A 23,830-nucleotide genomic window follows, 5' to 3' on the forward strand; every position below is an offset into this window, starting at 1 on the left:
CTTCCAAAGGTCAGGGCAGTATGTTGTTGTTCATTCGTTCAGTCGTCTCCGACTCTTCGTGACCTCATGGACCAGTCCACGCCAGAGCTCCCTGTCGGCCGTCACCACCCCCAGCACCCCCGTCACCACCCCCAGAGGGCAGTATACCTCTGAGTATTAGATGTTTCATGTGTTACAATTGGGAATCATAGAACTGGAGTGGTCTCCAAAGGTGATTGACTCTTATGTAGAAATCAACTTCATAAGTCAGACAATATTAGAAGGCAAGCAAAATGGCATGACCTGATGAAATGAAATGAAAACTTCTTTTTAGGGATGTAATGGTTCACCAAGGTAGCATCTACATTGTAGAATTAATTCAGTTTGACACTACTTTAACAGCTATGATTCAATGCTATGGAATCCAGGGAGTTATAGTTTTGCAAGGTCATTCTCCTTGTGTTAAATCGTGTTGGTGCTTCACCAAGCTACAACCCTTGTGGTACCATAACATTGAGCAATGGAAGTTAAAGTTGGGTCGAACTGAATTAATTCTACAATGTAGATGCATCCTAGAACTCAAGGGGGCAATGGAGTTAATCTCCAGTATTTAGATCACACCTTTTAATGAACTTCTTAATGTCAAGAGACATTCAAGAGTAGAATCTAGGGCTGTGCATGGATCCGTTCTTCAAAACAGTCTAATGCTTTAACCCAGGTCTAGTTGAAGGATATGAGGGTTGACGACCCCATAAAAGGTGGTTTTTTAAGTCTGATGCTTTAACCCAGGTCTAGTTGAAGGATATGAGGGAAAACTAACCCAGAAAAGGTGGTTTCTTAAGTCTGATACTTTAACCCAGGTCTAGTTGAAGGATATGAGGGAGATCTACCACAGAAAAGGTGGTTTCTTAAGTCTGATGCTCTAACCCAGGTCTAGTTGAAGGGTTCGAGGGTTGACAACCCCAGAAAAGGTGGTTTCTTCAGTCTGATGCTTTAACCCAGGTCAAGTTGAAGGATAGGAGGGTTGACAACCCCAGAAAAGGTGGTTTCTTAAGTCTGATGCTTTAACCCAGGTCAAGTTGAAGGATAGGAGGGTTGACAGCCCCAGAAAAGGTGGTTTCTTAACCCAGGTCAAGTTGAAGGATATGAGGGAAAACTACCCCAGAAAAGGCAGTTTCTTAAGTCTGATGCTTTAACCCAGGTCTAGTTGAAGGATATGAGGGAGATCTACCACAGAAAAGGTGGTTTCTTAAATCTGATGCTCTAACCCAGGTCTAGTTGAAGGGTTCGAGGGTTGACAACCCCAGAAAAGGTGGTTTCTTAAGTCTGATGCTTTAACCCAGGTCTAGTTGAAGGGTATGATGGTTGACAACCCCAGAAAAAGGTGGTTTCTTAAGTCTGATGCTTTAACCCAGGTCTAGTTGAAGGGTATGATGGTTGACAACCCCAGAAAAAGGTGGTTTCTTAAGTCTGATGCTTTAACCCAGGTCTACTTGAAGGGTATGAGGGTTGACATCCCCAGAAAAGGTGGTTTCTTAAGTCTGATACTTTAACCCAGGTCTAGTTGAAGGATATGAGGGAGATCTACCACAGAAAAGGTGGTTTCTTAAGTCTGATGCTTTAACCCAGGTCAAGTTGAAGGATAGGAGGGTTGACAACCCCAGAAAAGGTGGTTTCTTAAGTCTGATGCTTTAACCCAGGTCACGTTGAAAGATAGGAGGGTTGACAGCCCCAGAAAAGGTGGTTTCTTAACCCAGGTCAAGTTGAAGGATATGAGGGAAAACTACCCCAGAAAAGGCAGTTTCTTAAGTCTGATGCTTTAACCCAGGTCTAGTTGAAGGATATGAGGGAGATCTACCACAGAAAAGGTGGTTTCTTAAATCTGATGCTCTAACCCAGGTCTAGTTGAAGGGTTCGAGGGTTGACAACCCCAGAAAAGGTGGTTTCTTAAGTCTGATGCTTTAACCCAGGTCTAGTTGAAGGGTATGATGGTTGACAACCCCAGAAAAAGGTGGTTTCTTAAGTCTGATGCTTTAACCCAGGTCTAGTTGAAGGGTATGATGGTTGACAACCCCAGAAAAAGGTGGTTTCTTAAAGTCTGATGCTTTAACCCAGGTCTAGTTGAAGGGTATGATGGTTGACTTCCCCAGAAAAGGTGGTTTCTTAAGTCTGATGCTTTAACCCAGGTCTACTTGAAGGGTATGATGGTTGACAACCCCAGAAAAAGGTGGTTTCTTAAGTCTGATGCTTTAACCCAGGTCTACTTGAAGGGTATGAGGGTTGACATCCCCACAAAAGGTGGTTTCTTAAGTCTGATGCTTTAACCCAGGTCTAGTTGAAGGGTATGATGGTTGACAACCCCAGAAAAAGGTGGTTTCTTAAGTCTGATGCTTTAACCCAGGTCTACTTGAAGGGTATGAGGGTTGACATCCCCAGAAAAGGTGGTTTCTTAAGTCTGATGCTTTAACCCAGGTCTAGTTGAAGGGTATGATGGTTGACAACCCCAGAAAAAGGTGGTTTCTTAAGTCTGATGCTTTAACCCAGGTCTACTTGAAGGGTATGAGGGTTGACATCCCCAGAAAAGGTGGTTTCTTAAGTCTGATGCTTTAACCCAGGTCTAGTTGAAGGGTATGATGGTTGACAACCCCAGAAAAAGGTGGTTTCTTAAGTCTGATGCTTTAACCCAGGTCTAGTTGAAGGGTATGAGGGTTGACATCCCCAGAAAAGGTGGTTTCTTAAGTCTGATGCTTTAACCCAGGTCTAGTTGAAGGGTATGATGGTTGACAACCCCAGAAAAAGGTGGTTTCTTAAGTCTGATGCTTTAACCCAGGTCTAGTTGAAGGGTATGATGGTTGACAACCCCAGAAAAAGGTGGTTTCTTAAGTCTGATGCTTTAACCCAGGTCTACTTGAAGGGTATGAGGGTTGACATCCCCAGAAAAGGTGGTTTCTTAAGTCTGATGCTTTAACCCAGGTCTAGTTGAAGGGTATGATGGTTGACAACCCCAGAAAAAGGTGGTTTCTTAAGTCTGATGCTTTAACCCAGGTCTAGTTGAAGGGTATGATGGTTGACAACCCCAGAAAAAGGTGGTTTCTTAAAGTCTGATGCTTTAACCCAGGTCTAGTTGAAGGGTATGATGGTTGACTTCCCCAGAAAAGGTGGTTTCTTAAGTCTGATGCTTTAACCCAGGTCTACTTGAAGGGTATGATGGTTGACAACCCCAGAAAAGGTGGTTTCTTAAGTCTGATGCTTTAACCCAGGTCTAGTTGAAGGGTATGATGGTTGACAACCCCAGAAAAAGGTGGTTTCTTAAGTCTGATGCTTTAACCCAGGTCTAGTTGAAGGATATGAGGGTTGACAACCCCAGAAAAGGTGGTTTCTTAAGTCTGATGCTTTAACCCAGGTCTAGTTGAAGGGTATGATGGTTGACAACCCCAGAAAAAGGTGGTTTCTTAAGTCTGATGCTTTAACCCAGGTCTAGTTGAAGGGTATGATGGTTGACAACCCCAGAAAAAGGTGGTTTCTTAAGTCTGATGCTTTAACCCAGGTCTAGTTGAACGGTATGAGGATTGACAACCCTTGAAAAGTTGGTTTCTTAAGTCTGATGCTTTAACCCAGGACTAGTTGAAGGATATGGGGGTTGACAACCCCAGAAAAAGGTGGTTTCTTTAGTCTTATGCTTTAACCCAGGTCTACTTGAAGGGTATGAGGGAAAACTACCCCAGAAAAAGGTGGTTTCTTAAAGTCTGATGCTTTAACCCAGGTCTAGTTGAAGGATATGAGGGTTGACAACCCCAGAAAAGGTGGTTTCTTAAGTCTGATGCTTTAACCCAGGTCTAGTTGAAGGATATGAGGGAAAACTACCCCAGAAAAGGTGGTTTCTTAAGACGGATACCCTAAATATGATGGAAAGGGGAGCCTTGGAAGTTCTCCCATTGCTGCCAATGCGACAAGTCTTTCCGGAGCGAAAATTGATCTTTTGGCTGGTGGATTGAAAAATGCAATTTTCCTACCCGAATTCGCCAGACTCCTGAAAACCAGATTGGGGAGGAGAGTGTGGACACCAAAATTCAGACACCTAATATGGCATGGGATTTCACTGAATTGCACACCCCTAGTAGAATCTACTACTACGTTGAGTCATGGAGGAGTCTCCTTTTCTGTAGGCTTTTGGGTGGCCATCTGATGGGAAGGGTTGAATTGTGTCTTCCTGCATGAGGTCTACTTGTGGAGAGAAAAAGCAGGATATAGATAAACATAAACATAAACAATAGTTAAACAGAATGGTCTTTGGGGTCTCTTCCTATTCTAGGATTCTTTTTTGAAGGTGGCCAACTGGCAACCCTTGAACCAAATCTGCCCAAATTCAGAATGTCACTTGGCTCTTTAGATGCCACTTTCAGAGGTTTAGGAGAAAAATAGAGGTGTGGATGAGCTATTTTGGGAAGAATGGGATCCTTTGAAGGGTTTTGCTGGGTACTTTGGCCCACCCTCCCCTTGTTAAAATGGCCCTCTGGCAAGGCCTGGCGCCTTGGAAGTGGAGCCAGTTACTCAGTTGGGCGCGATGAGCCATCCCTTCAATGGGGCAGCCTCTGCCAGCTTCCACTCCCAAAGTCTTTGGGCTTTACAGTTACATCCTTTGTGGGTAATTATATCCTGTTAGACGCTTGCTTTTGGGGAGAAAAATATACATATATTAAATAGGCCATCATCATTGTAGTCATAAAAGCTCCCCAGGGGGGAAAAAAAGTAATAATTACTAGGGCTCTTATGAATGGATGCATGGGAATGGAGATGGCAAGCCCAAACACATGCTGGGCTTGGAAAAGCCTTCCTTATGGTTGCTTCTTCTAACCTCCAAGGCTACAGGGTGTCCAGGGTGCATTTTCCTTGATGCATCCCAATGTAAAGCCTTAAAGGTAAAGGAGTCCCCAAAATTCTGGTTGGCATCCTCCATTCAGTGGGGTATTGATCTGTGCCATATCATGGCTGGACCAGTGGAGTAAAGATGTCTAGAGAAGGTGGCCAATATGGTCAGATATGGAAGTCAAGCCCTGTGGCAGCTTTTCTCAACCTGGGGGTCACGACCCCTTGGGGGGTTGCAAGGGGGTGTCAGAGGGATTACCAAAGACCATCTGTTGGTCACAGGGGTTCTGTGTGGGACGTTTGGCCCAATTCCATCACTGGTGGGTTTCAGAATGCTCTTTGATTGTAGGTGAACTATAAATCCCAGCCACTGCGACTCCCAAATGTCAAGGTCTCTTTTCCCCAAACTCCACCACTGTTCACATTTGGGCATATTGAGTATTTGTGCCAAGTTTGGTCCAGATCCATCATTTTTGAGTCCACAGTGCTCTCTGGACATAGGTGAACTACAACTCCAAACCTCAAGGTCAATGCCCACCAAACCCTTCTATTATTTTCTGTTGGTCATGGGAGTTCTGTGTGCCAAGTTTGGTCCAGTCCTATTGGTGGAGTTCAGAATGCTCTTTGATTGTAGGTGAACTATAAATCCTAGTAATTACAACTCCCAAATGACAAAATCACACACACACCCCAACCCCACCAGTATGCAAATTTGGGCATATCTGGAATGTGTGTTAAATTTGGTCCAGTGAATGAGAATCCATCCTGCATATCAGATATTACATTACAATTCATAACAGTAGCAAAATGACAGTTGTGAAGTAGCAGCAAAAATAATTTTCTGGTTGGGGGTCTCCACAACATGAGGAACTGCATTAAGGGGTTGCGGCATCAGGAAGGTTGAGAACCACTGCCCTATGGAGACTTTGACATATAAAAGCTGCAGAACATATATTTGGAAAGGAAAGAATCCATATATGTCCTCTGAAATGATTCTATTTTGGGGTTCAGCCAGCATTTTATGTGACGAGAGGGAAACTTGGGTGGGGCTTGAAAGTCTTCATTTTGATCATCTAATGCTTTTTGATAAGAGGTTCTTGGGTACGTTTTGTGAGAAAGCATCCAAAAGTGAGGATATTGTGTCTGTGTTAGAAAAAGAGCAGATGGTACAAATGGAGCATCATGCTCCATCTACTTGATGTGGGATCTCAGATCCCACATGTTCCCACATGCAAGATCCCACATGCAAGATACTCCACTTAGGCAGGAAAAACGAAATGCAAAGATACAGAATGGGGGATGCCTGGCTCGAGAGCAGTACGTGTGAAAAAGATCTTGGAGTCCTCGTGGACAAGAAGTTAAACATGAGCCAACAATGTGACGTGGCGGCAAAAAAAGCCAATGGGATTTTGGCCTGCATCAAGAGGAGCATAGTGTCTAGATCTAAGGAAGTAATGCTACCCCTCTATTCTGCTTTGGTTAGACCACACTTGGAATATTGTGTCCAATTCTGGGCACCACAATTCAAGAGAGATATTGACAAGCTGGAATGTGTCCAGAGGAGGGCGACTAAAATGATCAAGGGTCTGGAGAACAAGCCCTATGAGGAGCGGCTTAAGGAGGTGGACATGTTTAGCCTGAAGAAGAGAAGGATGAGAGGAGATATGATAGCCATGTGTAAATATGTGAGAGGAAGCCACAGGGAGGAGGGAGCAAGCTTGTTTTCTGCTTCCATGGAGATTAGGACAAGGAACAATGGCTTCAAACTACAAGAGAGGAGATTCCATCTGAACATGAGGAAGAACTTCCTGACTGTGAGAGTCGTTCAGCAGTGGAACTCTCTGCCCCGGAGTGTGGTGGAGGCTCCTTCTTTGGAAGCTTTTAAGCAGAGGCTGGATGGCCATCTGTCAGGGGTGATTTGAATGCAATGTTCCTGCTTCTTGGCAGAATGGAGTTGGACTGGATGGCCCATGAGGTCTCTTCCAACTCTTTGATTCTATGATTCTATGATTCTAAGCCAGAAAGAAGTGTTCCCTGAAAGCTTGATCCAGGGCTGGAATCCAATACTGCAAAATCCCAAATGGATTGAGTCTTCATTGTGTTATGCAAGTCTTGTGTGGAATGGCAAAGCTATGCACCCAAACATGCAACCAGCTCTACACACAAACAAATGTATAAATAGAAGATCTTTGTTGATTTGAGCAAGAGCGGAGAGATACACAGTCTGGGAATGTACACCTTCGTTCTTCCAGAACTGAATACAAATATTGTGTTTTGGACAAAAATGCCCAAAAGCTTGTGTTGGGAAATGTATGCTTCGATGAGACGGCAATAGGATTTCAGATCAGGTGACGCGGCAGTGCTCGAAGTCTCGGTTGCGTAACAGTTGAGGGCTTTGGCCTTTATGCTTTGCACAACCCATTATTCTGATGGTCAGGGGCCAAGAGCCTTGTGCGCATCCCTTGATTTGTTGTCTTTGGAATTATATGAATAATGTACCCAACATGCCTCTTCCTGAAAGGTGTGGCAATCCAGGGCTGGGTCTCCTTTGGAGGAGAGAAAGAGAAAAGGCAGGAGACTTAAGAGGTCTTTCTAATATCTGTTTATTTATGAAGATACAAGCAGTGTAGAAGTGGAAGCAAATAGGCACACCTTTGTTAGTCCACAGATCTCCATTGATTGGCTTGCAGATCTCATTATAATACATTCCTCGGTTCCAGCTAAAAATGTTTTCCTTTCTTGCCTTCCTGCTCACTTTGGGTGCAGCTACATTGTAGGATTAATGCAGTTTTACATCACTCATGGCTGTGGCTCAGAGCTATGGAATCCTGGGAATTACAGTTTTACAAGGCCCTTAACCTTCTCTGCCAAATAGTTGGGAGCCTCACCAAACTCCAACTCTCAGGATTCCTTAGCATTGAGCCATGACAGTTTGAGTGGCTTCAAACTACATTAATTCTACAGTGTAGATGTAGAATTAATGTATGTAGGTGTGCCTGTTTGACCCCACCTCTTCCTAGAGAGCAGGACAGTGTTTCCTTTTCCATTCCACCATCAAACTTTCTATCAGATGGACATGAGAGAGAGACTTGGCTCTGAAGCCCTTGATTAAGTTACCTCTCAGCACCAATTCTGAGGTTCTTACCCTTGAGACTTATGCTTCATGTTCAGATCAACCTGGACGACGTTGAGAAGTTTCAAGCGCCTTCAAACCAGTCCTTTGGCACCAGAGGAAGACTTTGTGTCTTCAAACATAGGCCATTTGGTCTGGGGTTGTGGATTGCTCCGGCATTCGCAGCCATTGAGAAAGAGGGACCTGGAAAAGCTTCTCAGCTGCAAAACTCCTTGGACCCAAGACAACCAGAGACTGTAATGTATATTTTCCTTTACCCTTTGAAACTTCCAGCTTATTGCCTTAAAGGGATAACTCTTTGTGAGCAATTAAACTTATTTTGAGTTATCTACAATGTTTTGGTTTCAGTTTTCCTAAAGGAGGGCAAGAAGCAATCCCCTGGGGGAAAGATGTCACGTCCATGCCTCTTTCATCCCAGGCGCGACGGCACACAAACATTCAATGCCATAGACACACAACATATATAGACAGACACACAGAGGCTATTTAACATTCCAGGTTTTCCATAAGGGTATTCTGGCCACCAAGGGAGCTGTCGCTTCACCGTCCATTTGTGACACTGATGGAGTACTTCCTCATTCTTTGCATACTTGTTGGAGATTTTTATGGTGTCATAAATTAGCCTCCCCGCATAAGTGGTACCTAAATATCCTACTTGACAGATGCAACTGTCTTTCAGGCTGCAAAGGTTGACAGCAAACTACACAAATTGGTCAGGAGCTCACTCCGACCTGGGCTGGCTTCAAACTCATGACCTTTTGGTCAGTAGTCATCTTAATGCAGCTGACTCCCAACCAGCTGTGCCACAGTCCCAGTGCTTCATGGCTTCCAGACCATTTTGGTGGACTTTCTCTGGGCATCTCTTTCTTGAACTGAACTGGACACAAGGTTATTCCAGAGAGACCTGACCATGAAGTGCCAGGACTGTGGCGCAGCTGGCTGGAAGTCAGCTGCATTAAGATGACTACTGACCAAAAGGTCATGAGTTTGAAGCCAGCCCAGGTCGGAGTGAGCTCCCAACCAATTTGTGTAGCTTGCTGTCGACATCCGTAGGGATACCAAGGTACTTGTCTACAAAGCTATTGTCCTCCCAACCTTGCTATATGCCTGCGAAACGTGGACTGTCTACAGACGTCACATGCAACTCCTGGAACTATTCCATCAGTGCTGCCTCCGGAAAATCCTGCAAATTTCCTGGGAAGACAAGCAGACAAACGTCAGCGTGCTGGAAGAAGCAAAGACCACCAGCGCTGAAGCGATGGTCCTCTGCCATCAACTCTGCTGGGCCGGCCACGTTGTCCAGATGCCTGACCACCGCCTCCCAAAGCAGTTGCTCTACTCTGAACTTAGGAACGGAAATCGGAATGTTGGTGAACAGGAAAAGAGATTTAAAGATGGCCTCAAAGCCAACCTTAAAATCTCTGGCATAGACACTGAGAACTGGGAAGCCCTGGCCCTTGAGCGCTCCAGCTGGAGGTCAGCTGTGACCAGCAGTGCTACAGAATTCGAGGAGGCACGAGTGGAGGGCGAAAGAGAGAAACTTGCCAGGAGGAAGGCGCGTCAAGCCAACCCCGACTGGGACCACCTTCCACCTGGAAACCAATGCCCTCACTGTGGGAGAAGACGCGGGTCAAGAATAGGGCTCCACAGCCACCTACAAACCCACAAGGAAACGCATAAAGGAAGACCATCTTACTCGTCCAACGAGGGATCGCCTAAGTAAGTAAGTAAAATCAAAGCAGAAGAGAGTGGGGCAATGCCTTCCCTGGATCCGGGCACTGTCCTCCAACGGATGCGGCCTAGAACTGCATTTCCTCTGGTGAATGAAAAAGGAAGGCCGTGCCGGAGGAGTGACAACAGATCCAAAGACTCTTAGCTGGAGGCCTCCCTTCTGCCTCTCTCCTGCCAAATCCCATTCTTGACTCTCCCTGGGACAAGCCCAAGCTTGGTGCTCAAGGACGGAGGCCAAGCTGGCACAACGGTTCTGGCCATGTTGTGCTAAGGAGGGAAGGAGGGCACCCTGTCCACGGAACATAAAGGAAACATTGCCTTTGGCACACCTGCCCAGAACATAATGTTGTGGAGATTAGATCCTTGAAATCCTTTGCTTCAGATAGCAAGTGAACTGAGTCTGACCTGGATCTGGGTCCAAAGCTTTTGCAAACTTTCCTCGCTGATTTTGAATGAGATTTTCCTGCTTCTTGGCAAGAGGTTGGACTGGATAGCCCACGGGGTCTCTTCCAATCAAGGATTCTATGATTCTATGATGTGGCAATTGGTGACACTTAGGATTGGGTGCATTTCTTGGGTTGTGATTTCCCTTTGCCTTTTATGGCAGGTGACTTTAGCCTGACTTGGAACTGGGCTCAAAGGTTTTGCAGACTCTTCTAGCTGACTTTGAGGATTGGATGCATTTCTTGGATTTCTCTGTCAGGAACGCTCTGACTGAAGGAAAGTGGTTTGGATTGTTGTAGATTTTTCGGGCTGTATGGCCATGTTCCAGAACCATTCTCTCCTGACGTTTTGCCTGCATCTATGGCAGGCATCTGTAAAGAAGACCGTTTTAATGCCACCGAATGCCACCAAATGTGAAGGTGCGAGTGGTAAAACACCCACTGCCACCTAATCTATGAGGGAAGCCAGGCAACGATCAATATCAACCTAGGAGCTATTTTATAAAGGGACTGCCAACTACAGAAGGCTTTATTTATTTGATAGCGTAGCGTTTACTGTTCCTGGCTGACTTTACTATTGCAGGCTGTTCAACTTAGGAGAAACTGTATCAGGCAAGGCTTGAGGAGAACAGTAACAAGTTTATTTTAACAGGAGTATAACATGTTTAACTGTTTCTTCAAAAGAGGCACAAATCTTGATGGTTACATTGGAAAGGTTTCATGAGTAATCTCAGGCACAGACTTCAAAACGTTTCACAGCAGGTACAACAGGCTTAAACCCTGCCAAACCTTGATTCTTAATTCAGAATCAACAACCCCCTGTAGCTCTCTCACTACCGGGTCCTTCTCTACAACCACTTTGGTCACCAATTGATTCCCTGAATCTCCACCCTGAGATCCAGTCTTTCCTATAGCACACCGGCTACAGACACATTCCCTGAATCTCCACCTAGAGACTCAGTTCTCTCAGTAGCTCCCCGGCTTACTAACTGACCTTTTTTAAAACAGCTGCCTCCTGAAGAGGCAGTTGGCTCCACCCCTGTTGCTATGGCAACTCAGCTAACGCCAAGCCACCATCTCCAACAAACATAGTCTCCCATACTTACCATCCCTAAACTACTGTTTAAATTACACATAACCAAAGGAATAAAATGTACACATCGTCACAGCATCCTTGGAGGTTGTGAGGTCTGTTGGAAACTAGGAAAATTGGATTTATATATCTGTGGAAAGTCCAGGGTGGGAGAAAGAACTCTTGTCTGTTGGAGATAGGTGTGAATGTTTCAACTGGCCACCTTGATTAGTATTTGATGACCTGACAATTTTTAGGTGTGCCTTGTTACTGCCTGGGGGAATTCTTTGTTGAGGGGTGATTAGATGTTCCTGATTGTTTCTTGTCTGGAGTTCCCCTGTGTTTGACCATTGTTCTTTATTTACAGTTATTTTAGAGTTTTCAAATACTGGTAGCCAGATTGTGTTCATTTTCATGGTTTCCTCCTTTCTGTTGAAATTGTCCACATGCTTCTTGTCGGTTTCAATGTGTTCTCTGTGTAGTCTGACATGGTGGTTGTTGGTGTGGTCCAGCATTTCTGTGTTCTCAAATAATCTGCTGTGTCCAGGTTGGTTCATCAGGTGCTCTGCTATGGCTGATTTCTCTGACTGAAGTAGTCTGCAGTGCCTTTCATGTTCCTTGACATTGGTTTGGATGTCCCTTGGGGACATCCAGGTCTAGGAGCCTGTGAGTTTCATGCCATCCTTCAGTAGGTGGCACCCTTCCCTCTGCATACAGTTGCCTTGGAGTTGGATGCCCGAAAGGGGAATTCCAAGGAGAATGGCACTGCTCCCAAAAAAGGGTTGTTTGCAATCTTCCACTGGAGCCAAATCCTCCTTCGTTTGTCCTTGAAGATTGTATGACTGTAAGGATTCACCCCAGAAAGAGAGAGAAGTATAGAAATTCCAAGCCTAGGATGGCATCCATTGGCTGTGAGTCTTCTGCATGTTGGAAGCAAGGCAGGATTGTTATCCTTAGGGAACCTTGCCCTGGTCATATTGTGTTTGCTATTTCAGAGTCTTGTTTGCACCCACTGCAAACCCTCCAGAGAGCTTTGGGAAGGAATTGTCTCAATGCCACATTAAAAAGAGGGAATTCCACAGAATCGTAGTTTGGCGAGGCACTCACTCTCTTTGGCAGGGAAAGTGGAAGACTTTGTAAAACTACAACTCCAGGATTGCAATAGCAGTGAGTCATTGCTGACGAAGTGGGGTCAAACTGCATTCATTCCCCACTGTACACAATGGGTGGAACCCCCCCCCTCCCCCCCCCCCCCCCCCCGTGGCACAGCAGGTTAAAGTGCTGATTGATTTTGTCATTTGGGAGTTGTAGTTGCTGGGATTTATAGTTCGCCTACAATATCAAAGAGCATTCTGAACTCCACCAATGATGGAATTGAACCAAACTTGGACACAGAACTCCCATGACCAACAGAAAATACTGGAAGGGTTTGGTGGGCATTGACCTTGAGTTTTGGAATTGTAGTTCCCCTACATCCAGAGAGCACTGATGCATCTGGACCAAACTTGGCACGAATATTCAATATGCCCAAATGTGGACACTGGTGGGGGATGGGGAAGATAGACCTTGGCATTTGAGAGTTGTAGTTGGGATTTATAGTTCACCTATAATCAAAGAGCATTCTGAACTCCACCAATGATAGAATTGGGCCAGACTTCCCAGACGGAACCCCCACGACCAACAGAAAATACTGGAAGGGTTTGGTGGGCATTGACCCTGAGTTGAGTTGTAATTCACCTACATCTAGAGATTACTGTGGACTCAAACAATGGTGGATCTGGACCAAACTTGACATGCATATTCAAAATATGCATGTCAAAATATGCATATGGGGAAAATAGACTTCACATTTGGGAGTTGTAGTTGCTGGGATTTATAGTTCACCTACAGTCAATGAGCATTGTGTTTTCTAATTGTCTTTGGTGACCCCTCTGACACCCCCGCGTGACCCCCCCCCCCCCCCGGGGTCCTGACCCCCAGGTTGAGAAACACTGATGCAGTCCAATCTCTTGCAATGCAAGAACTCATGAATAACTTTTTCTGTCTGTGTGCTGGTACGGCTTTTCTTTCTTTGAGCGTTTGCAAAGTTCCATGCATTTTGCAATAAGGTGGCTTCCCTTGGTTTGCAGCCACCTGCCTATCATCGTTGGGTTTTTTAGTTCTGCCCCTTACAGTCTTACAGTTGAAAGCTTAGCTACAGGACGTGAATCAGCTCCATCTGTAGAGAAGCTTCATTTCTTACGAAATTCTGGGGGTGGGGGCGACAGTTCCAAAGGACTCCAACTGGAGAATCTACAAAGCCTTGACTGGTAGGTCTACTCGGGACCTAACAAGCAGTTTGGAGCCGGGAGTAGAGCCCACACCAGCAAGGTTTAGAAAGTAGATCACCAAAGGAGGGGTTAAAAGGGGTTTTCCTTGTTAAAGAAAATAAACAGTTCATGAAGCCAGTTGTCTGTCCCTTGTGGACAAGACCCTTTACGACTCCGGCCCAGCGTACCTGTCCGAACGTATCTCCTTCTACGTCCCACCTCGGAGTTTAAGATCTGCTGAGGGGGCCCTGCTCTCGGCCCCACCTTTATCACAAGCGAGAGTGGTGGGGACGAGGGACAGGGCCTTCTTGGTGGTGGCCCCTCGCCTGTGGAATGCGCTCCCCGGGGAAATTAGGACATCAACATCCCTCCTCTCCTTCAGAAGGAAGCTAAAAACCTGGATGTGGGACCAGGCCTTCGGGTAAGCTGGCAGATGGACAAAGACAACCAATAATGACCAGAGTAGGAAAGGACAATGACGATGCTAAATGGTTTACGGACTTGGATTTGGTGAACATTGACCACAAGATGTTTTTATTGCTGCAGTATACTGCTAGTATTGCTGCTAGTATTCCTCTCACATATTTATACATGGCTATCCTATCTCCTCTCATCCTTCTCTTCTTCAGGCCAAACATGCCCAGCTCCTTAAGCCGCTCCTCATAGGGCTTGTTCTCCAGACCCTTGATCATTTTAGTCGCTTTCCTCTGGACACATTCCAGCTTGTCAATATCTCTCTTCAATTGTGGTGCTCGGAATTGGACACAATATTCCAGGTGTGGTCTGACCAAGGCGGAATGGAGCATGGGGAGCATGACTTCCCTAGATCTAGACACTAGGTTCCTCTTGATGCAGGCCAAAATCCCATTGGCTTTTTTTGCCGCCACATCACATTGTTGGCTCATGTTTAACTTGTTGTCCACGAGGACTCCAAGATCTTTTTCACACGTACTGCTCTCGACCCAGGCATCGTCCCCCATTTTGTATCTTTGCATTTCGTCATTAACCTTGACAGCTTTTGGATTCTTTCTGATTTGGTGACAATAAATCACAAGATCAGGTCTTCCATTGGAAAGTAGCTCTGTCTGCGTCATCTTGAGCGTGTTTGGTCTTGATTCTCAACGGAGCCCAAATCTCCAAAAGAATCAAAATGCATCTAGAAGCAAAACCCCTCTTCGTTCTTTTCCTGGTTCTTTTCTGACTAAGGAAGACAAAGGAAGAGAAGAGAAGCCAAGATTTGAGAAGATGATCTGGTTAAATACCCTCTTTGCTGATTTCCAGGCAGCACCCGAGTCATGTTGATTGTTTAGGGTGTGCTTTTCGTCCCTTCGGGGGATAGGTGCGTCTTACCAGCCCATCCCGAGAGGGAGAGAGGCATGAATGCCAAGTCAATCCCTCTGACTTTGACTGCAGGTCTCTTCCCCTGTCTTCTTTGCAAGGTGCCCAGACCTTGGCAACCCAAGCTTTGGATCTGACTCTGTAATCTTTATTTACTGCAGTGTTTCTCAACCTTCCTAATGCCATTTTTTTTGTCATGTCAGGAGCGACTTGAGAAACTGCAAGCTGCTTCTGGTGTGAGAGAATTGGCCGTCTGCAAGGACATCCTAATGCCATGACCCCTTAATACAGTTCCTTATGTTGTGGTGACCCCCAAACATGAAATCATTTTTGTTGCTACTTCATAACTGTAATTTTGCTACTGTCATCAATTGTAAAGTACATATCTGGTGTATTTTCATTGACTGGACCAAATTTGACACAAATACACGATATATCTGAGTTTGAATATTAGTGGTGTGTGTGTGTGGGGGGGGGGGGGGGGGGATTGATTTTGTCATTTGGGAGTTGTAGTTGTTGGGATTTATAGTTCACCTACAATCAAAGAGCATTTTGAACTCCGCCAACAATGGAATTGAACCAAACTGGACACACAGAATTCCCATGATCAAAAGAAAATACTTGTGCCGTCACGCCTGGGGGCTATTATTCTGGGGGCTATTATTCTTTCCCCCAGGGGATTGTTCTTGCCCTCCTATAGGAAACTGTAACTTTCAAGAACCCAAAACACCATAAATAACTCAAAAAAAGTTTTATTTAACACAAAGTCATTTCCTTAAAGCAATGAGCTGGAAAACTTCAGAGGGGTGAAGGAAAATATATGTTACACTCTCAATTAGTCCTGGGTCCAAGGAGTTTGAAGCTGAGAAGCCTCACCAAGTTTCCTCTTTCCTCAATGGCTGTGAATGCCGGAGCAAACCACAACCCCAGTTCAGATGGTTTATGTTTTGAAGACTCAGGATCTTCCTTTGGTGCCAAAAGAACCGGCTTGAAGGCGCTTGGGTCTCCTCAATGTTGTCCAGGATGATCTGGACATAAAGCATGAGTCCCAAGGGTAAAAAACCTCAGAGTTGATGCTAAGAGGTAACTTAAATCAGGGTCTTTTAGAGCCAAGTCTCTTACTCACGTCCATATGGTAGGAACTCTGATGGCAGAATGAAAAGAAAAGGAAGCTCTCCCCTCCTGCAGGAAGGGGTGGAGCCAAACAGTACTGATAGACAGCTATAAGTAACCAATCCATACAACTATACATAAGCAGGCTAAAAGGGGCAGGATTAAGCATGATACAATTAAAATCTTGCAACTAACAGTTTTACACATAGGTGGCGCCACTTGCGCCGTCACAATACTGGAAGTGTTTGGTGAACATTGACCTTGAGTTTTGGAGTTGTAGTTCACCTACGTCCAGATTGCACTGTGGACTCAAACAATGATGAATCAGGACCAAACTTGGCAAAAATAATATGCCCAAATGTGAACACTGGTGGAGTTTGCGGAAAATAGAATCTTGACAGTTGTAGTTGCTGGGATTTATAGTTCACCTACAATCAAAGAGCATTCTGAACCCCACCAACAATAGAACTGGGCCAAACTTCCCATACAGAAACTCCACAACCAACAGAAAATAGTGTTTTCTGATAGTCTTTGGTGACCCCTCTGACACCCCCTTGCGACCCCTCCAGGGATCCCCACCCCCAGGTTGAGAAACACTGATTTACTGTATTGAAAAATAGATGTTTTGGAGAACAGTTCCATAGATTTGTTGTCGAAGGCTTTCATGGCTGGAATCACTGGGTTATTGTAGGTTTTTCAGGCTATATGGCTATGTTCTAGAAGCATTCTCTCCTGACGTTTAGCCTGCATCTATGGCAAGCATCCTCAGAGGTTGTGAGGTATGTTTGAACTGGGAAAATTGAGTTTATATATCTGTGGAATGCCCAGGGTGGGAGAAACATCTACAACAACCCAGTTCCATAGATTTGGGTATTTGTGTCAAATCTGGTCCAGTGAATGAAAATGCATCCTACATACATCTTGCATATCAGATATTTAAATTACGATTCATAACATTAGCAAAATGACAATTATGGAAGTAGCAATGAAAATAATGTTATGGTTGGGGGGTCAACACAACATGAGGAACTGTATTAAGGGGTTGCAGCACTAGGAAGGTTGAGAAACACTGCTTTAACTGCTGTGGCTCAATATTATGGGATTGTAAATGATGGAGTTTGGTACCTGTGCTCTTTGGCAGAGAAGGCTCAAGACTTTATAAAGCTACAACTTGCACGATTGCATTCTCTTCTCTCTTAGGCGATCCCTCGTTTTCCGAGGATGATTGTCTTCCAGTGTTCTTGTGGGTCCTTATGTGGCTGTGGAGCCCTATTCTTGATCTGCATCTTCTTCCGCAGTGAGGGCATTGGTTTCCAGGTGGAAGGCGGTCTCGGTCGGGTTGGCTTGACGCGCCTTCCTCTTGGCACGCTTCTCCCATTCACCCTCCATTCGTGCCTCTTCAAATTCTGCAGCACTGCTGCTCACAGCTGACCTCCAGGTGGAGCGCTCAAGGGCCAGGGCTTCCCATTCTCAGTGTCTATGCCAGAGTTTTTAAGGTTGGCTTTGAGGCCATCTTTAAATCTCTTTTCCTGTCCACCAACATTCCGTTTTCCGTTCTTGAGTTTGGAGTAGAGCAACTGCTTTGGGAGACGGTGGTCGGGCATCCGGATAACATGGCCGGTCCAGCGGAGTTGATGGCGGAGGATCATCGCTTCAATGCTGGTGGTCTTTGCTTCTTCCAGCACGCTGACGTTTGTCCGCCTGTCTTCCCAAGAGATTTGCAAGATTTTCCGGAGGCAGCACTGATGGAATCGTTCCAGGAGTTGCATGTGATGTCTGTAGACAGTCCACGTCTCGCAGGCATAGAGCAGGGTTGGGAGGACAATAGCTCTATAAACAGGCATCTTGGTATCCCTATGGATGTGCCGGTCCTCAAAAACTCTCTGCTTCGTTTGGAAAAATGCTGTGCTCGCAGAGCTCAGGCGGTGTTGTATTTTGGTGTCGATGTTGACTTTGGTGGAGAGGTGGCTGCCAAGGGAGCGGAAATGATCAACATTTTGTAATGTTACACCATTAAGCTGTATCGCTGGCATTGGAGGGGGATTGGCTGGTGTCTACTGGAACAGAACCTTGGTTTTTTCAATGTTCAATGACAGGCCGAGCTTCTCATATGCTTCTGCAAAGGTGTTTAGAGTGGCTTGTAAAACTTCTTCTGAATGCGCACAGATGACGTTGTCATCAGCATACTGGAGTTCTATAACAGATGTTGTTGTAACCTTGGTTTTGGCTTTTAGTCTGCTGAGGTTGAATAGATGATTTTCCACTCCGGTGGGAAGCTTCCCATCAACAAGATGAAGTATCATAGCGATGAAGATGGAGAATAAAGTTATTCTCCATGTTATTGCCCCAACGATTACATTGAGCCATAGCAGTTAAAAGTGCTGCCAAACTGCATTCATTCTACTGTGCAGATGCACCCCCTCCCAGGCTTGCTCCATGTCTACAGCAGACCTATTTGTGGCCTGATCGTCCCAGGTTCCCTTCACTGATAATAATGGAGTTAAGCCATGTCTCTTTGTTGCTGCATCAGCTTAACTTCCTAAACCCTGTGTTTGTTTGCTTAAAGTCCCGTGTTTGAATATCGCCTTCCCTCCACCGTCGCCACAAAGCATCTTGCAGAAACGGGGCAGGAAGCGCACCAACCCCCGGCCTGGAATGCTTTCCCTAAGTGGTTTATCTCCGCAAACCATGTGAGTAATTAACGGGAACAGAGAGGGAAGGCTCACGGATTCTGATGGGATTATCACAGCCAGGGATTGTTAGCAGCCCTGGCCTCAGGGCTGGCAGCAGCAGAAGCTATGGCAACCACATCCAGCTCCAAAGACAAGCACACACCTCTCAGAATCTAGGCTGCTCCTTTGATGAGATGTAACGTCTTATCCTGCTGCCATTTTGTTTGGAATCCTACAGTTGGAAGAGCTGCAAGTCGCTCCTGTCACTTCTGGAGTGTGAGAATCAGCCGTCTATGAAAACGTTGCCCAGGGGACTCCCAGATATCTTCCAATCCTGTGGGGAGGCTTCTGTCATGTCACCCTGGGCATGTCCCCTTCTCTCATGATCTACAGAGACACGCAATCATAAAATCAAAGAGTTGGAAGAGACCTCATGGGCCATCCAGTCCAACCCTATTCTGCCAAGAAGCAGGAATATTGCATTCAAATCACCCCTGACAGATGGCCATCCAGCCTCTGTTTAAAAGCTTCCAAAGAAGGAGCCTCCACCACACTCCAGGGCAGAGAGTTCCACTGCTGAACGGCTCTCACAGTCAGGAAGTTCTTCCTCATGTTCAGATGGAATCTCCTTTGTTGATTTTGAAGCCATTGTTCCTCGTCCTAATCTCCATGGAAGCAGAAAACAAGTTCGCTCGTTCCTTCCTGTGGCTTCCTCTCACATATTTATACATGGCTCTCATCATATCTCCTCTCATCCTTCTCTTCTTCAGGCTAAACATGCCCAGCTCCTTCAGCCGCTCCTCATAGGGCTTGTTCTCCAGACCCTTGATCATTTTGGTCGCCCTCCTCTGGACACATTCCAGCTTGTCAATATCTCTCTTGAATTGTGGTGCCCAGAATTGGACACAATATTCCAGGTGTGGTCTAACCGAAGCGGAATAGAGCATGGGGAGCATGACTTCCCTGGATCTAGACACTATGCTCCTCTTGATGCAGGCCAAAATCCCATTGGCTTTTTTTGCTGCCACATCACATTGTTGGCTCATGTTTAACTTGTTGTCCACGAGGACTCCAAGATCTTTTTCACACGTACTGCTCTCAAACACCTAAGCAAGCAAGAGTCCAAAAGTGGCAGGCTCAAACCCAGAACCCCAATCCATGGCTGATACCAAATGAGAGACTCCCCCCTGGGCACACAGAGGACTGGGTGACTTGGAAGGCACTGAACAGACTGTGCTCTGGCACCATGAGATGCAGAGCTAACCTTAAGAAATGGGGCCACAAAGTAGAATCCACGACATGTGAGTGTGGAGAGGGACAAACCACAGACTACCTATTACAATGCAACCTGAGCCCCGCCACATGCACAATGGAGGACCTTTCTCACAGCAACACTAGAAGCCAGCTACTGATCAAAGGACATTTAATAAAATCTCAAGTTTTCAAACTTTATTTTTGTGTATGTTTTAAATACAATACAACTGTTTGGTCCACTCCTGACACAATAAATAAATATTTGGAAACGGCCCCTAAAGGCTATGCAGTCCGCCCCTCTTCCATCAGGTGGGACAACATATTCCAAGCCATTCAACCCCTGTTGAAAAACTTGCAGAGAAGAAGATTCCATCGCACTCCGAAATCATTCACTCCATCGTCCAAAGACCCCTTACATAGTGTGCTGGTACGGCTGTACCAGGAGCTCCAACTTTATTTTCTTTCTGTTATCTGTTTGCAGTCATAGGGCAGGCCTCCTGTCCATCACAATTAAGCTTTGGTTCCGCCCCTTGTTCAGGGCTCTGGGAGGGAAAGGAGCCATTTTTTGGGCAGTCTCACATAAGGAAGCTAAATTACAGGACGTAGACCAGCTCGTCCCGTAGAAAAGCTTCTTTTCTCAAGAACATCCGGGGAAACAGAAACAGAAATTCCAGGGAAAAGGTCCCAAGGCTCTGGCTGAGAGCTCACAGCCTTTTAGCCTCACAGCAATCAGAGGGAAAACAGCCCTGAAGTTCTCAAAGAATTCTCTGAGGGAGGACAGCACTACAGATCCACGGAATCCCATCTGAAATGTCTACAAGTCTCGGCTGGTAGGTCTACTCGATACCCAGACGCATTTGGAATCGGTAGTAGGACCCACACCGATGAGGCATAGATAGTAAACAGCCTGGGAAAGGTTAAAAAGAGTTTTTCCTACAGAGAAAGTACAGTTAATCAAAGTCAGGTACAAGTCCATTGAGGACTAGACTAAGAAAGCCTTGAAGTGTTGTTTGAACTATTGAAGATTTGTTGTTTGTCCCATAATAAAGACTTTCTTGTATCATAAAAAGACTCATAAAATGACAAGCTGGAATGTGTCCAGAGGAGGGCGACTAAAATGATCAAGGGTCTGGAGAACAAGCCCTATGAGGAGCGGCTTAAGGAGCTGGGCATGTTTAGCCTGAAGAAGAGAAGGCTGAGAGGAGATATGATAGCCATGTATAAATATGTGAGAGGAAGCTACAGGGAGCAGGGAGCAAGCTTGTTTTCTGCTTCCTTGCAGACTAGGACGCGGAACAATGGCTTCAAACTACAAGAGAGGAGATTCCATCTGAATACGAGGAAGAACTTCCTGACTGTGAGAGCCGTTCAGCAGTGGAACTCTCTGCCCCGGAGTGTGGTGGAGGCTCCTTCTTTGGAAGCTTTTAAACAGAGGCTGGATGGCCATCTGTCAGGGGTGATTTGAATGCAATATTCCTGCTTCTTGGCAGAATGGGGTTGGACTGGATGGCCCATGAGGTCTCTTCCAACTCTTTGATTCCATGATTCTATGACTCTAAAGACCATCACTTCAGAAAAATCCCTGAGAACCTCTCTTTGAGGCGCCCTGGCTTCCCGCTGGGCTTAAAGTATACGTCCTATAGAAAAGACAGCTGTTACAGGCCCAGCGCGCGACAGAACACATAGAATTCTGTAATCCTACAGTGAAAGGATCCCCCAAAATTCATCCAGTCCAACCCTCTTTTGCCCTATAGGAAGACATCAACATAGCCCTCCTGACAGACAGCCATCCAGCCTGTGTTGAGAAATCTCCACCGGACTTTCAGGCAGCAACACATGCCATGGTCAAACAGCTCTTACTCTTAGGAAGTTCTTCCTCAAGTTTCAATATCCTTTCAGATATTACAACACGGCTCTTCTTAACCATTTCTTCTTCAAGCTAAATACACACAATTCCCCAAACTGCTCCTCGGAAGGGTGCATGGCTTCCAGACCTTTGATCATTTTGGTCATCCTCTTCTGGACATCTTTCATGCTTTTCCATCTCCTTCTTGACATTTGGTCCACAGAACTGGACTCTCGGCTATTCCAGGTGATGAGTCAAGGGACCCCCTTGACCGGCTTGTGCCAGAGGCTTTGCAGTTCGATCTTTAAATCCTCATTATTGTGTCAGCTTTTCCAATTGTTTTGCTTCAATCCTGCTGTCGCCTGGGATTGCAACATTGATGATCCACACTGTTTTTTAACACAATCGTGAGGTCAGGAGTCTTGTGCTCAAAAACTCCATCAGTCTGAATCTGGAAGTCCCAGAGTAGTTCTTGTGGGTTTTTTCGGGCTATATGGCCATGTTCTAGAGGCATTTCTCTTGATGTTTCGCCTGCATCTATGGCAAGCATCCTCAGAGGTGAGGATGCTTGCCATAGATGCAGGCGAAACGTCAGGAGAAATGCCTCTAGAACATGGCCATATAGCCCGAAAAAAACCACAAGAACTGAGTGATTCCAGCCATGAAAGCCTTCGACAATACATAGTCCCAGAGTAGCTTCACATGTTCATTCTCTCTAACTTTTTCCGGCTTGTGATCCCACCAGTTCTTTGTGGCAGGCAGATGGTCTTTGTGGCACAAGTTCCAATGAATCATCTAAGCAACGGTGTTGTGTCTCTGCTTATAGTCTGTCTGCATGATCTTCTTGCAGTAGCTGAGGATATGATATATTGTTTCACCTGCTTCCTTGCAGAGTCTGCATTTGGGATTATCATCATCATCATCATCATCATCATCATCATTCCTTCCTTCCTTCCTATCTTCCTCCCCCCCCCCCACCCCACCACCCCCTCTCTCTGGAAAGGGGGAAAATAATACATTCTTCAAAAAGCATGAATAACTTTTCACTGGGTTGCTAGTAAACCTCCATCTTCATTTTCTGCCTTTGATTCTGTGATAGTATTTATGCCGCTTGTAAACCCGACCACTAAGCACCGTAATTACCATGTTTCCCGGGCTGCTGCGTCGCTTGTGAGGCGTCAACCCCGCAGCCTCTCTCCTGGAGGACCGTTTGGCCTCCAAATTGGTAGGAAAAGTCTATGAGAACAAAAGGGAGAGGCCGAGGCAAAGAATTACCATTTGTGAGAAGAAAGAGGCCGAAGGAAAACCACGTGGAGAGTAGTCATGGACATTGAGCCATGATTCACAAATCTACTTCTCAAGAACATCCGCTTCTTGTGCTTCCTAAAGTGTTAGGATATCTAGTAAAAAATAATATTTTGGTGAGTGATTCCACACCCAGGTAGCTTTTCCCCTTCCATTCAAATGAGCTGAGCTCTTACATCTGGTCTGTAAGAAGACCTCCAAGGATATTGTTGCACATTGATTCGCTGCATGACTTTGGGAATGGAAATGTGGAACAATGGTAACATTGCCCAACCAAACACGTTACCAAATAAATGTATAATGAAATATGCAATGGAAAGGTTATCACTGGCAGTTCCAGAAGCACCATATGGATCAGTGTACTGATGGTGGGTCCGTAGGTGAATGTGGAGCCCTATTCTTGACCTGCATCTTCTCCCAAAGTGAGGGCATCAGTTTCCAGGTGGAAGGCATTCCTGGTTGGGGTTGGCTTGATGTGCCTTCCTCTTGGCACATTTCTCTCTTTCACCCTCATTTGTGCTTCTTCAAATTCTACAACACTGCTGGTCACAGCTGACTCCAGCTGGAGCACTCAAGGGACAGGGGTTCCCAGTTCTCCTTGTCCATACCAGAATTTTTAAGGTTGTCTTTTAGCCCATCTTTAAATCTCTTTTCCTGTCCACCAACATTATGTTTCCCGTTCTTGGGTTCAGAGTAGAGCAACTGTTTTGGGAGATGGTGGTCGGGCATTTGGACAACATGGCCGGTCCAGTGGAGTTGATGGTGGAAG

The 23,830-nt window shown here is 45.7% G+C and overlaps 1 protein-coding gene across 2 annotated transcripts in view; it reads left to right on the forward strand.

Moving 5' to 3' along the window:
• The window catches only part of TPRG1 (tumor protein p63 regulated 1), a 68,167-nt gene that overhangs the window by 23,797 nt on the left and 20,540 nt on the right, over positions 1 to 23,830 (forward strand). The gene's annotated exons all lie outside the window — the stretch shown is intronic.

The sequence above is a fragment of the Anolis sagrei genome, chromosome 3 (assembly GCF_037176765.1).
Source record: "Anolis sagrei isolate rAnoSag1 chromosome 3, rAnoSag1.mat, whole genome shotgun sequence".
In the NCBI taxonomy this organism is placed as follows: domain Eukaryota; kingdom Metazoa; phylum Chordata; class Lepidosauria; order Squamata; family Dactyloidae; genus Anolis; species Anolis sagrei.